The sequence below is a fragment of the Tympanuchus pallidicinctus genome, unplaced genomic scaffold (assembly GCF_026119805.1).
Source record: "Tympanuchus pallidicinctus isolate F22 unplaced genomic scaffold, pur_lepc_1.0 scaffold2, whole genome shotgun sequence".
NCBI lineage: Eukaryota > Metazoa > Chordata > Aves > Galliformes > Phasianidae > Tympanuchus > Tympanuchus pallidicinctus.
The window spans coordinates 34,697,504-34,710,652 of record NW_026294721.1 but is presented as its reverse complement, the minus strand read 5'-3'; the positions used below and the strand labels follow the sequence as shown (position 1 = coordinate 34,710,652).

The window sequence follows — 13,149 nt, the reverse complement described above, 5'->3', positions numbered from 1 at the left end:
CCAAATTAAGATTCTGACCCTATGAACTTATTTGTGTATTAATAGGATAGATAACAATCTTGTGCATTGTAGTACATTGTTACCAACTGAGAGTGGTAAATAATCAATAGGGATTCAAGGCACAAATGGAGGCTAAAGATGGAAGATTATTTCTACGTTTCAGCGTGATACTGCAGGATTTTAAGTGGATATTCCCCCAAAAGGAACAAGATAGATTGAAATCAAACCTTTTTTGTTTCTTTTAAAATGAAACATACCCTTTGACCTAAACTGGAAAATATCGTTAAATTTAGTCAAATCAGGTCACACAGTTTAAGTAGTGCTCTTTCAGAGTCAGCTCCATGACTGTTTAACACATATCAAGTATTTACATAAAGATTAATTTTCTAACTCTGATACAAAACCTTTTACTCTTTTCCCACAAATAGGGAACTAGTAGATGAAGATTTTCAAACAAAAGTAAGAATCAGGGCTGTTTTGATTTCTGCATCTTTAATATTGATGCAGTGACATACCCATTTTCCATTTGAATTCAGTGTCTAGACCTTTTTCAAATTCCAGATGATAAACATATCCCTGGGGAGATGTCAGAAAAAGATGTTGATATACTGAATTGAATATAAGAAAATGTGTCAGAACTGGTTGTGTGCCTGTGAGTCACCAGAGAAAAGGATGTAGTTGTGAACATGGGAATGAATTAGCTCATTCAGTGAAAACCTCTAAAGGAAGATAAAGAGAATACAAATGGCATTGTAAAGCATTATTGCACAGAGATTGAGTTATTTCTGATCCAAGCAGGGAATACTAACACAGAATACCGTGCTAGTGTAATTGTACTGCTTCTACCATCAAACTAGGCAGCTTGAATATCCCTGCACACTGCTGTTTTGCCAGGTACTATTTGGCTGATGCAAGTGTCAGAGATACCTAAAATAATTCACTGTCTCAGTGACTCTGTGCCTTCATCAAAAGGACAGGGATTCTGATTTTTGACTCAGGTTTTCTATTTTTGGCATAAGGAGTTGGAACAGTTGAGTCCTGAGGGAGAAAAATAACTTTGTTATATTCAGCCACAACCTTTACTGATTGGAGGGCATGTATGTGGCAGATACGCAGAGGGATAAATACTCAAAATTGTGAAAGGCCACAATCGTTTTGGCTGCAGGCTTCATCTTAAAATAACCTGCAGTAAATTGATTCCTATAACGCAAACAACATAATAAAATTGAGCAACCTGAGCTCATCCATTAGTTCAAATTCCTTCTGCTATTCATACGGTTAATGAGCTGGATGACTTTTATAACGGTATCCATAATTGCTCTGTCTCTTTCATTGTGGCTGCATTGCTACCCCAGCTTTAACTTTAAAACAGTACCAGTGTTTTTCTGATGGTTAAAGTTTATGCTACCTATCCTTCCAGAATGATACAACCTTATGTGTGCTCCTCTAGTCCCCAAATAAATCAAGCAATTGGAAGAGTAACACAGTACTCTTACCATCCCCTGATGGTAAGAAGTGATGCTATTGGAGGCCTAGAATTTAATTATTAGTTTTTTTCTATTTTATTATTAACCAATTAATGCGTGTCTGATTTTGTTTTTGTGTGATAACTTAAACTTTTCAATTAATTATGTAGAATTGAACATGTGATAAAAATTGGTTTGCTGCTGTTCAAAAAGTGGCTTTGCCCTCCTGTTCTAAAAAAGACTGTTGTGATTCCCTACCCGTGCAAGTTTTACTTGTATTATAGCTTTGGCCACAACCACAAATTTGGAAGCAATTGCTTCACACAAATGAGTGTTTAAATTAATGAAATAAATTGGTCTGCAAACATTTATTTATTTATTTATTTTGCTGGGCAGTTAAGATAAATATGAGAGCGGTTTCTTCACACATTTTATTTGTACCCTGGCCTTTCCTTAAGATGATTTTCTGAAGAGTTAGCCTCATAACTTGTATTAAATAGAAACATTAAAAGTAGAAAATCCAAGGTGTTAGTATCACAAATATAATAATGTGAAGAAACATTCTGAAATTACTCTCAAATTAAAAAATAAAGCTGGTCATACTCATCTGGAAGGTAGAAATGATAATGTTATTTATCTTTAAAGGAAGTGGAAGAAGTGTTTTCCACTGTGACTACTTATTATGGGTCAAGAAGTCATGCTTCTCAGTTGTGTTAGGAAGAAAAGAATGCATCTTCAAAAATCTTGTTTTTGGTCTTCCCGGTTGTACTTACTGACCTAGTTGACTTAGAAGAGGTGAAGTTATGAAGTATCTAAACTTTTATAGCAACATGCCTTACATTTAAGATGAGGAATAATGCCCTCGATAATTCTACAATTAATCTATAAATATTCAAGCAGATGTTTTTGAAATGATGAGATTTACTTACAGAAATTAGTTGATTTTTGTATTGAGTGGAAGGCAATTAAATAACATTGTGTAATACGTACAACAAAAGCAATAAAAATAATTAATTTCTGTGTAGTTATTTTATCCTTGTATTCTTATAAAAACAGAGGAAGTTATGCAGTCTCAAAATGCTACTAAGTTTACATAGTTTCAGTCTTGATGCTTGGGTACTTGCAGAAGTATTTAGTTATTCAGTGCCAGAAACTCTTGCATATGCTTGAATCATAAGAGCAATATTGCGTTTTAAAGTAGAGGAGTTGGCGTTTCTTCCTTTTGTGTTCCTCAAATGACGTAACTCGCTGCCTTTTTGTTTTATGAATCTGATTTTTTTTCTACTACTGATCTACCTAACAGATTATTTATTCCCTGACATGCTCCTAAGAAGCAGGAAGATGCTTAGGGTGGCACTAATGTACTTGTTTTGACTTACCTTCCTGGTGAAACCTATGGAAGAGCAGAATTTGACTTTGAATTCTGGGAATAAATGTTATTTATCCTGTACGCACCCCTGATTGGTGGATAACTTATTGTAGGTTCTTTTCCAGTTCATTATTGCAGATCTGTAGGGTTTATGCTGCCAAAAAGCTCCAGACAATTTTACTGCTCCTAATATTTTCTGTTTCTTCCTCCTTCTTGTCTTTTTTTTTTTTTTTTTTTTTTTTTTCCTCTCCTTTCTGCTGAGGATTGGGTTCTGTAACTCCTTCTGTGTTTAGTTCAGGATGTAACTCTAGTAGGTACAATGAAATGGATTTTATTTATCAAATCTATCCAGACATAAAATCTGGAAACTGAATATAAGAGATTGCAATGTGAAGAAAAGTTATTGTAAACACTGCAGAGCAAATTAAGACTTGTTTCATATTTATTAGAGAAATGTGAAAAATCATTAGGTTTTTCTAATTAGATTCTACTAGTTTGGGCAGGATTAACATTATACTATGTGTAGAATTTAAAAACTAGAATATCTTTAAATCTTTCACAGGTAGAACATTTGATGCAGTCATTAACTCCCATGAGTTTGATCACAGTGATTGAACAAGGTTTCAGCATAGCATCTATAAAAGTGTTCTGAGGTTTTAAGCAGATTTTCATTGGCCTGCAGTGTGTTATAATATAGTTTGTGAGTAAAAAAGATGCAGGTTTAAATAGTTACAAAACTCTGTTAAAAGTCCTTTTTCATGCATATCCTGTGGAGGCCTGTCCTCCTTCTGTCCACAATAGTTTTACTTTATTAAAGTGAGCCAATTCATTTAAAACATTCCTTTTGTCTCACTGTAGAAGTGGCAGTAAAGCTCACTTGGGAAAAAAAAATTAAACAAGACAGCTCCAAAAATTTCCACAGGGTATGGATTTTGGACTATTTTAATTCCTTTAAATTCCAAACTGACGAATATTTGGATTCACAGAGTCCCAGATACATGGTATGATAAATGAAACACTAGATCTTATTTTTCATTGCTCTGCTCTATCGCAAATTAACTCAGACTTGTGCTTTTTCCCACAGTGGTGTAGCACAAGTAAATAGCAATTAAAATAGGCCTTGTGGATTATATAATATAGTTTGATGACACGTAATTTCTTTATGGTGTTGTTTTGAGGTTACAGTTAACAAATCTCTGAATTTGAGAATTTGGATGAGGTAGATACTGATTGAATTACAGAAAGATTTATGTTACATAGCAACATTTACTTCATTGTATGATTTTTTTTCTTTTTTCTTTTTTTTTTTTTCCCCTGAATATCCAAGTTCTTGTTTTGTTTATGTAGTTGTTATTCTCATTGCAACTGCTTGCAGAGAGAACAAGGCAGCACACTTGCAATTATGCTTTCATAGTGTTATCTCTTATCTACATTGCTACCTCTGTTTTTTTTCAATTTAGGAGGAGAAAGATGAGCTATAAATGTGACAGAACCACAAGTTTGTTGGGACAAATACTTTTCTCGCAACTCACATATAGCCTCAAAATCCTTAGAATAGCTTGCAGATCAATAAGCTATGTGAATTAATTTTGACTACTAAACCTTTTGCACAGGCTACCTGTAGGGAACAGTAAGTTAATTCCCACTTCAAAGCATCAAAATATCTGATAGTTTTTCTACAGAAGTATATCCTTATATGTGTATATTCTACTCTTAATGTATTTTCAAAATATAATTTAATGTATTCTTTTAGGTAAATTTTAAAAAGAAGATAATTATTTTTTTACCTGGCATGAGTAAAATACTGCATGTAATTTACGGGGACAGAAGTATGCTGAAATCTAAGGTAGTAATCTCTGAAACTCTTCAACAAAGGTAAGTGATCTGTCTTCATCGAAGTTCAAAGAAGAATTTCTTTCTACAACTGTCATTTGATGTTATCATCAGGGAAAGGCTCATCAAAGTATGGGTAACAGAACATGAAGAAAATTACTTTTTATAGTGACAGTTAAACGTGAGGGCAGTTTGTGTCAGGGTAGGAATCTCTATGCCAAAAATATTCAGAAACAGTTTCCAGGTCTCCAGTTAAGAAATAAAATTAGTTTTGATTTTCAGCCTACCTGGAAGTCCATTAAAAGCTGTCCGATCGTGTGCCTCCTATCATGTGCTTTCACAGCTTTTCACCTGCTTTTGTGGGTGGTGTAAAAATGGCCAGAGTAACTTGCTTCCTGATGGCTCCTGCCCACCCATAGTATAACTTTTCATTTTTTTCCTCCGTATTTTTCATTTTATCATCTTTCACTGAATTTTTGGACCTTAAAATACACACAGTGCTTAAACACTGATTTTTATCTTCTCCAGTCAGTGATTACTAACGTGGGTAAAGCGTAAGTTTTGAAGTTATTTTCTACTGAGATTATGGAAGTTTTGTTTCAGTTTAATTCAGTGAAATATTAGGAGAACTGTTACTGACTCTTAAATAATATGAACCACATCCATGAAAAGCAATCGCTTAGAAAGCCAAGCTAACTCTGGAATACCAGTCCAAAATCGGTGACCAAATCCACACTGCTTGTCACAAACTCAGTTTGAGCATCAGGATACAGGTCACCTCTCTGAGTCTTGATGTTTTTTTTTTTTTTGTTGTTGTTGTTTTTTTGTTTTTTTTTTGAAACCTACAGTGCAGAGTTAGGCATGCTCACAGTCATTGCTGTTGGAGTGATTGGTTCCTGGCTGGGCCTCTGCAACACAGAAATTAAAAGTTTGGTTCCATGAGGTTTGCTTTTCTTACATTTACTTAGAAAGGCAGAATTAGGTTCCTCACAGAACGCATACCAGCTACTTTCTTTTCCCATTACTTCTTGTGAAGTATCTTACATCTTACCCACTCATGTATTTTAAGTTAGCTAATTAATGATACTGAATAAAATACCAAATCTTAAATTACTCCCTTCTTGAAAATGGTATTCTTTAAATCTCCTGATGAAAACACTCTTTTTAGTGTTGAATAATTAAATTTAATAATGTGTAACTCATATAGTGACTTTCTGCTCCATTTGTGCTGCTTCAATATGGAAAATGTAGCTGGTAATAGTTATGGTGTTTAACTACTGATGATCTCTGTAATTTTAATTTCTACTTCACAATTGGTGCAATTTTTGGAGGGCTCTTTTTCATATGAGCCAAGGGAATGAAGTGGATGTGGTTTAAAAAAGAGGAGGGAGAGTATGGTTATGTTGACTTCATTGTTTACCATTTGCTCTACTGATGATGACAACCGGTATTTTACTCTCTTCAGTCAGTTGTTGATTTTTGCTTTTTAAACTCGGTGACTGTCAGTAGTAGTAGACTATGCTGGTAATGAAGCGATAAGAGGAAAAGGAGTATGATCATGTAAGATTGGTAAAAGGCAGGTAGAAGATCTTAAATGAAGATCTTTTCTGGTTGGAAAACTAAGAAATAGGCTGGGGAGAAGAAAGAGAATAGGTCTATGAAGTCATGAAAACAATAAGTTGGTACCTAGAGGATCTCAAATGAAGTAGCAATCCATAGATTTGGAAGAAAAGGGATACTCCCTCACACTGCATAGTTAATCAGTGTAATTTTTTGCAACAAGATTTTGAGCAGACTGAGAATTTGCGTACATTCAAAAAGCATCTACATACATTAGAAGAAAAATTGTCTGAGGACTGTTGGAAGTAGAATGGAGTGTTTGGCTCAGATAATCTGTAAGTCATGAATTATTAGGGATTGGAAAAACGTCTTCAGGAATTATCACTGTGTGTTGCCATGCCCCTGTACTTTTTCATAGAGGATTTTTTTTAGCACTGATAGAAGACAGATGATGAAATGAATTTTTATTTTGACTTGAGAGGGCTGCATTTATAGTTTTTTATATTTTTATCAGTTATGATGCTTAATTCTAATAATAAAGTCTTTCTGTAAAGCCCATTGAGAGGGAAAAAGTTACTTGTTAGATGCCTAATGTAGTAATTACACTGTAAATGCAAGAAACTTATGAACATAAGTTCAAAAGAAAGTATAGCTTCGATTATGAGCTTTAGCCATTAAATGAAGATAAATGGATATAATATAAAAGCCATATGAAATCAAGTTTACTAATTATTTTTTTCAAAGCTTCCATTTCATTCATTAAAAGCTGGTCTTTAGCACTGCCTTCTGTAGGTAGGTTTTTTTTATCTATAAAAATCTGAGAAATAGGAATATGAAGATTTTTGTACCACATTTGTATTCCGTATGCTCAGAGGACACCACCCATTCTATGCGTAAGATCTAACTGGTGCAGAGAAAAGAGATGGATTCTTTCTGTTTTGATCTTAAAAATATAAGGCTGTCACTGTTTATTTTAGGCTGAATAGATATCCAGCAAACTTATAGTTTATAAAGCATGAATTAAATTTCAACACTGGAAGTACATTAAAAAATGATACTCTTCACTTTAAGCATTAGCGTTGCTTATGGGTTTGACCTTACCAGCATGATAAAATATAACTGACAATACTTTGGACATCATGCTGCAGAATGACCACTTCAGTAGTTCTTTCTAAAATCTTTGTGTAAATCAGACTTTTAATCAGTTTAATTATCCTCTTTGAAAGCTCCTAGTATTCTGTATTGACTGTTATAGCCAGCTTATATATACTCCTCAATGATATCTTTCCTGGTTTTGTCTTCAGAGTTGTCTTGAAGAAACACGTGATTCTTGCTGTAATTGTTAGCTGCAGTGAAATACAGCATATTTTTGCATGCAGGGACAGAAAGGGGGTTTAGCCATCTACTGATAGTTGGATGTTAGGAAATCCAACTTCTCTGAAAGAGTGGTCAGCTGTTGGAACAGGCTACCCGGGGAGATGATAGAGTCACTGTCCTTGGGGATGTTCAAGGAACTTTTAGACATTGTGTTGAGGAACGTTGTTTAATGAGAACTATTGCTGATGGGTGTATGGTTGGACTTGGATGATCTCGTAGGTCTTTTCCAGCCTTGCTGATTCTATGATCCCTATGGTAAAGGAAGCATGGGAGCAAAATTTCAAGCGAGAACACAAAGATTGCGTAGCAAGATCATTTTTACAGGCAATTTAAACTTTAAATGTGGTCTCGAAGTTCATGAGATGGGACAATGCTGAGAGTCTTAGTGATTGTAGTAAATAGTTACTTTGAGCCATTAAGTTTTGGTAACCCTAAAATAAGTTCTTGTTGTCCCATGTTGAAGTCACTTTCCCTATTTGAAGCATGTTGTGTGAGCAAATTTTCTTCATCTCTACCAGAATGAACTCCGGGTAAACAGAGGAAAAGAAGGACTAGAAAATGATGATGGAAAATAGTGTTAGCATTGGAGAAGGAAAAAAAAAAAAAAAAAAAAAAAAAGGCTTAGAAGGAAAAAAAATGTGTCAAGGAAAGATGGTATGAAAGAGAAACAAAGAGGACTGATAATATATTCTTTTTTTTTTTGCATAAGAATGCAACAAAAAAGGGGGAAAAAGGTGTACTGTATAAACCTGTTTTCTTAATAACATTGGTTCAGCTCTTACAGGGAAATTTTTTTTTTCCCTTAGCTCCTCATGACCGTTTGAAGTGTAGCAGCTTGCATAAGGAAATACTAACTCAACAGAACTTTGGTTAACACACTGAAAGGCAGACAGGTTGCAGGTGTCATGGATAAGCAAATAGGCACAGTTTAGACACTTGCTTGTAGAACCATAGAATCATAGAATGTCTAGGGTTGGAAGGAACCTTAAAGATCATATGGTTCCAACCTTTGTGCTGTGTCAATGTTGCCACAGCCATAAATGAGGCTGCCCAGGGCCCCAGCCAACTTGCCCTTGAGCATCTCCAAGACTCGGGCATCCATACCTTCTCTGGGTACCCTATTCCTGTCCCTCATCACTGTCTGAGTAAAAAATATTTTCCTGATTATCTAATCTATCCCCTCTTTTAGTTTAAAATCTCAGTTTGTATTCCATCAGAATTTAAGGGTAATGTTACTTTAAATAAGAGTGTGAGACTGAATCAAGACTTAGTAAAATAAAACTTCAAAGGAGATAAAAAATAAAACTGCGCTACTATGCACTTTAACGTAAGCCAGGAAGTTCTTCACTGGTGGTTGTCAGTATACTGCTTAGGCTTTATTTTATAAGCTCATACTGTCCTAATTTAAACTTTGACTTCCGATTACAAAGTACAAATCGGAAGATTAAAAACTTCCTCCAATAGACTTTTTTCTTTTAATAGGAAGTGACAGTTTAATTTGGAAGAGTTGAGCTGAAAGGATACTTAAACTTAGTAGAGAGTGCCAGCATCAGCATCTCCAGAGTGGTTGAAAATGAAAGCAGAAACATGAATAATTAACAGATAAGCTCAAGCTCCTTAGATGTTTTGAAATTATTTACTTCAGAAAAGCTTTTTCCTTCGGTGGATCTCCGTTCTGTTAGTCAACCTGGTTACAAAGAAAGTAGTATTTCTATTTTTTTTTTAAGGATATTTTTTCTGAGTTAATTGAAAGAAACTCATATCATTTGGCTCCATTTTATTTCTTAATTTATTATATTTATGTTTATGTCCAAACATTCAGTAACTTTTAAAAATAGCTATATTCATTTGAGTTTATCAATCCTTATTGCTAAATAATGTGTATTTTTCAGATTAGAAATACATGAGCAACTGTAGCCTTGTGAGCCGGATATTCCATTGTAGTGCTTTGTATAACAACACTGAACTCTTAAACATCTGAGTTATTCCATGTGATTATAATAAGGAGTGTTCAGAAAGCTCTCATCATGACAACAGCACTATTTTTTTTCGTGTTTGTACTGCCTGTTATGTGCTATGCAGCAGCTTTACAAAGGAGGATAGAGGTCAACCACATGCTGGAATCAAAGCTGCTAGTTTCCATATCAATCATATTAATATGCAAATTCCCTGTTTTCAAAAGTTTCATTTATGTGTTCAGTCTAAAAGAGACTTTGCGAACTCAGCTTTTGGTTTCAGTTAAGAAATTTGTTTAGAGCATCTTGGTGGGTAAAATGTATATAATTTTATTTTTAAAAATATACTGCTCAGTATGTTGGATGGAAGTACATTTCTGTCAATTCCCTCTTCTCAATGCCGTAACTTGGAAATCTGAGGAAGGTTTGCCCTTAATAAGAGGAGTGAGTAAAATTAATTTTGGTCCTACTGCTATGACTTGTAGTTCAACTGAATTTCTAGATGCAGTTACCAAATTCAACAGAAATACTTCTAGAAAAAATACTACTCTCTTTTAATGGTAATTCTAATGAATTTTATTGTGGAATGATTTTTTATTAAATCGGTGTTGTCCTGCAGCCTCAAATGTAAATAAATACATCAGTGTTTTCAGCAAATTAGTGTAAGATTTCTCTCGGTATTACAATGTACATGAGGATGATCAACATCCTGAGTAAAGCTTCTGTCAACAATATTGTCACCTACACTCATAGAGTTATTTAGGTTGCGAGGGGAGCAGGAGTTCAGTTAGACTAAGCCTCCCACTCTGAATGGTTCCAACTAGATTAGCTTGTTTTGAGTATTGCTAAGGGTGAATACAGAGTGCAACTGAGCTGCTGATTCCTTTTATTACAGAATCAGTTCCTACTGAAATAATGCTACTCATTCAAAAAACAAGATTTGAAAGATAAAATGAGAACAGTAAACAACTCAGGTTGATGCAGAAAGGTGGCTGGTTTTATCTGTGGCAGTCTCCTCTGTCCTTTATAAAATGTGAATAAAATAGCATAGAATATCCTTACCTTTTATCCCACAACGGAAGGTTTTAGGGAAAACACCTTCACAAAATGAGTTATCACTGTTGCTTCACTTATGGTAGAGCTAAGCTCATCATTCTGAACAAGGAGAAGTCCAGCCATTTCTCTACCGATGTGCCAAAAGCGATATTAAATAATAAAAAAACATTGATTTCACCCTATATATTATGAATATATATTATATATTCATATATATATATCCTATATATTATGAATATATTATTTCATCCTATATGTTATGAATACTTTGGGAACGGATTTATCACTTTTTAGCCAAAGCTGGATGAATATTGTCAGACTTATGGTAATTAATTTCAGAAAACATAAATATCAAATCCTTATTTTGTGTTGAAAATATAAATATTTTTGTTTGTACAACTTTGTGTAAAATTTTGTAAAAGCCAACTCGTCAAATTTGGCATTGTAGAAATAAATACTTAGCATAATATTTCTTTGAAAGCTTCCATTGCTTTATGATAAGCAATATTTTTCTCTCTTGCAGAATTATTGTAGTTAAGGAAGTAAGCCTAACAAGTTATTTCAGTGAGGTATTATGAAATCTGTATCAACAACTGGTACTTTCAGGCTGCAATTATCCTGAGGCAGAGGTGTCATGGAAAAGGAAAAAAACAAAACTGTAGATGTATGATGTATGTTAGTAGGTTAAAGCAGTGGAGCTCTGAACTGTGCTAGTACAATATTTCACTTCTGAGATGGTGTGAAGACCTCTTTTCCAAAGTAGAATTACTGAAGTATAGAAGCTGGAACTCCTCTTGTTCTCTTTATGTAATCCCATAACGAAACCAAGTACAGGGATGAAGTGCTTTCAGGCTTTTTCATGTCAATTACTTGAAGTTCATTAGCATCCATGTAATAAAAACAGAATTTCTCCTACCTTTGTTGTTTGCAATAGAAACTTACAGCAGAATGTTTCATGTTTCATGATTTTTTTTTTTTTGTGACTTTACTCGTAGTCCTGAATTTCTGGTTCCAGTATATTTTTACAGGGGTAAACTATGATGTCATAAACAAAGGACAGGTGGTGTTTTTGATGTAGTGGAGCTCTGTAATTTAATAGGAAGAGATATTTGAGAGGGGAATAGGTTTTGTTTTTTTTTTTGTTAAATGTATGTTAAAAGGATTTTGGTTATTTCTCTTGATACAGTGTTATTCAACAGACTAACTTCTGTTTTAATGATTTTTGTTTTACTTGTTTGCAGAAGCCTTTAATTGAACTGCATGTCATTTTATCTGTAGTCTTAATAAAAAAAAAAAAAAAAATTACCCCTGTTCTTTTTCACTGTTTTGCCACGTGTGCTACACTAAACAAGAATCTGTTGAATCTAAATCTCTCTTCTTAAGTCTATCTTGCTGTAGTGGGAAAAAAAGTGAGCGAGATCATGTATATCCTTTTACTGAAGTGATATCATAGACTCATTATAATGGTCTAGTTAAAAAAAGATCTCGGTGATCATTGAGCCCAAACTTCAACCTATCCTACGAAGTCCTGTCACCAAACTATGTCCTTTAGAGCCACGTCCACACAGCTCTTAAACCCCTCCAGTGATGGGGTCTTTGCTACTGCTCTAGGAGTGCATCCTGAGAATTCCCTAACTTCTCTGTGAAGAATTCTTCCTGGAGGCAACCTGAAGCAAGTGATAATGCAATGTTCATGGCTGGGTGGGGAGGAGAGTGCTATAGAAAGTATCAAGATGTAAAAATGAGTAATGCCTTTGCCTCCTTCTACTGTTTAATTTTTCGTTATACCTGTTTTTATAGGTGAGAATGGAAGAAAAGTGAAAGGAAATAACTGCATGTCTGCTTTTAACGACAGGAAGTCATTAAAAGCAGATGCAAAACCTCTCCTGCTACAAATCTGTTTTATGGGGAATGCTTATTGCATGAAACAGCAGGAAATAAAAAGATGAAATGACCTGAAGTAAAAAAGGGTTTGGACCTTTGTGTATGCACCTTTGAGGCCAGGTAGCAATCCTTAGTAGGTTTTATTTCTATTCTGTGAGAGTACTGGCTTTGTATTTCCATAGCCTGTAGTAGTTTTCACCCAATTCCTGCTTGATCCATAAAGTCATTGCGTTATGTAGGAGAATCTGCCCTGCTCCAGAGTGCTGTGTGGTAGCAAGCACTGGCTCCTGAACATCATATGGCAGCAGCAGAGAACCTGCCATGGGGTGGTCATGCACCTGCAAATTTATTTCAGCAGCAGCACAGTTTTCAGAAGTTCTGTTGTCATGTGTGGGCATGTGTCTGTGCAAGAGGTATCAAGGATATCTTAATCTGGAATGTCTGTTAGAGTAGTAGGCCAAAGGTCTTTTAAAATCTGTTGATTCATGAAAAGTGTAATTTTTCCCTCAATAATATGTTATTTAGATTGAAACAAAGCAGTTGCAGTGTATGTCACAGGTGTATAGAGAAAAGAGTGAATCGGAATGTTCCAGCTGCAAGAGAATTCAGAGGAAAATAGTAGATACAATATGGAAGCAGTGATTAACAT

General features: G+C 34.6%; 1 long non-coding RNA gene across 1 annotated transcript in view; it reads left to right on the top strand.

Moving 5' to 3' along the window:
• Positions 1 to 4,650: 4,650 nt before the first annotated feature.
• LOC128080496 (uncharacterized) overlaps positions 4,651 to 13,149 on the top strand; it is a 36,097-nt gene continuing 27,598 nt past the window's right edge. The window contains exon 1 of the long non-coding RNA XR_008206704.1: positions 4,651 to 4,710. This is a non-coding gene — a long non-coding RNA (uncharacterized LOC128080496). The remainder of the gene's footprint in view (positions 4,711 to 13,149) is intronic.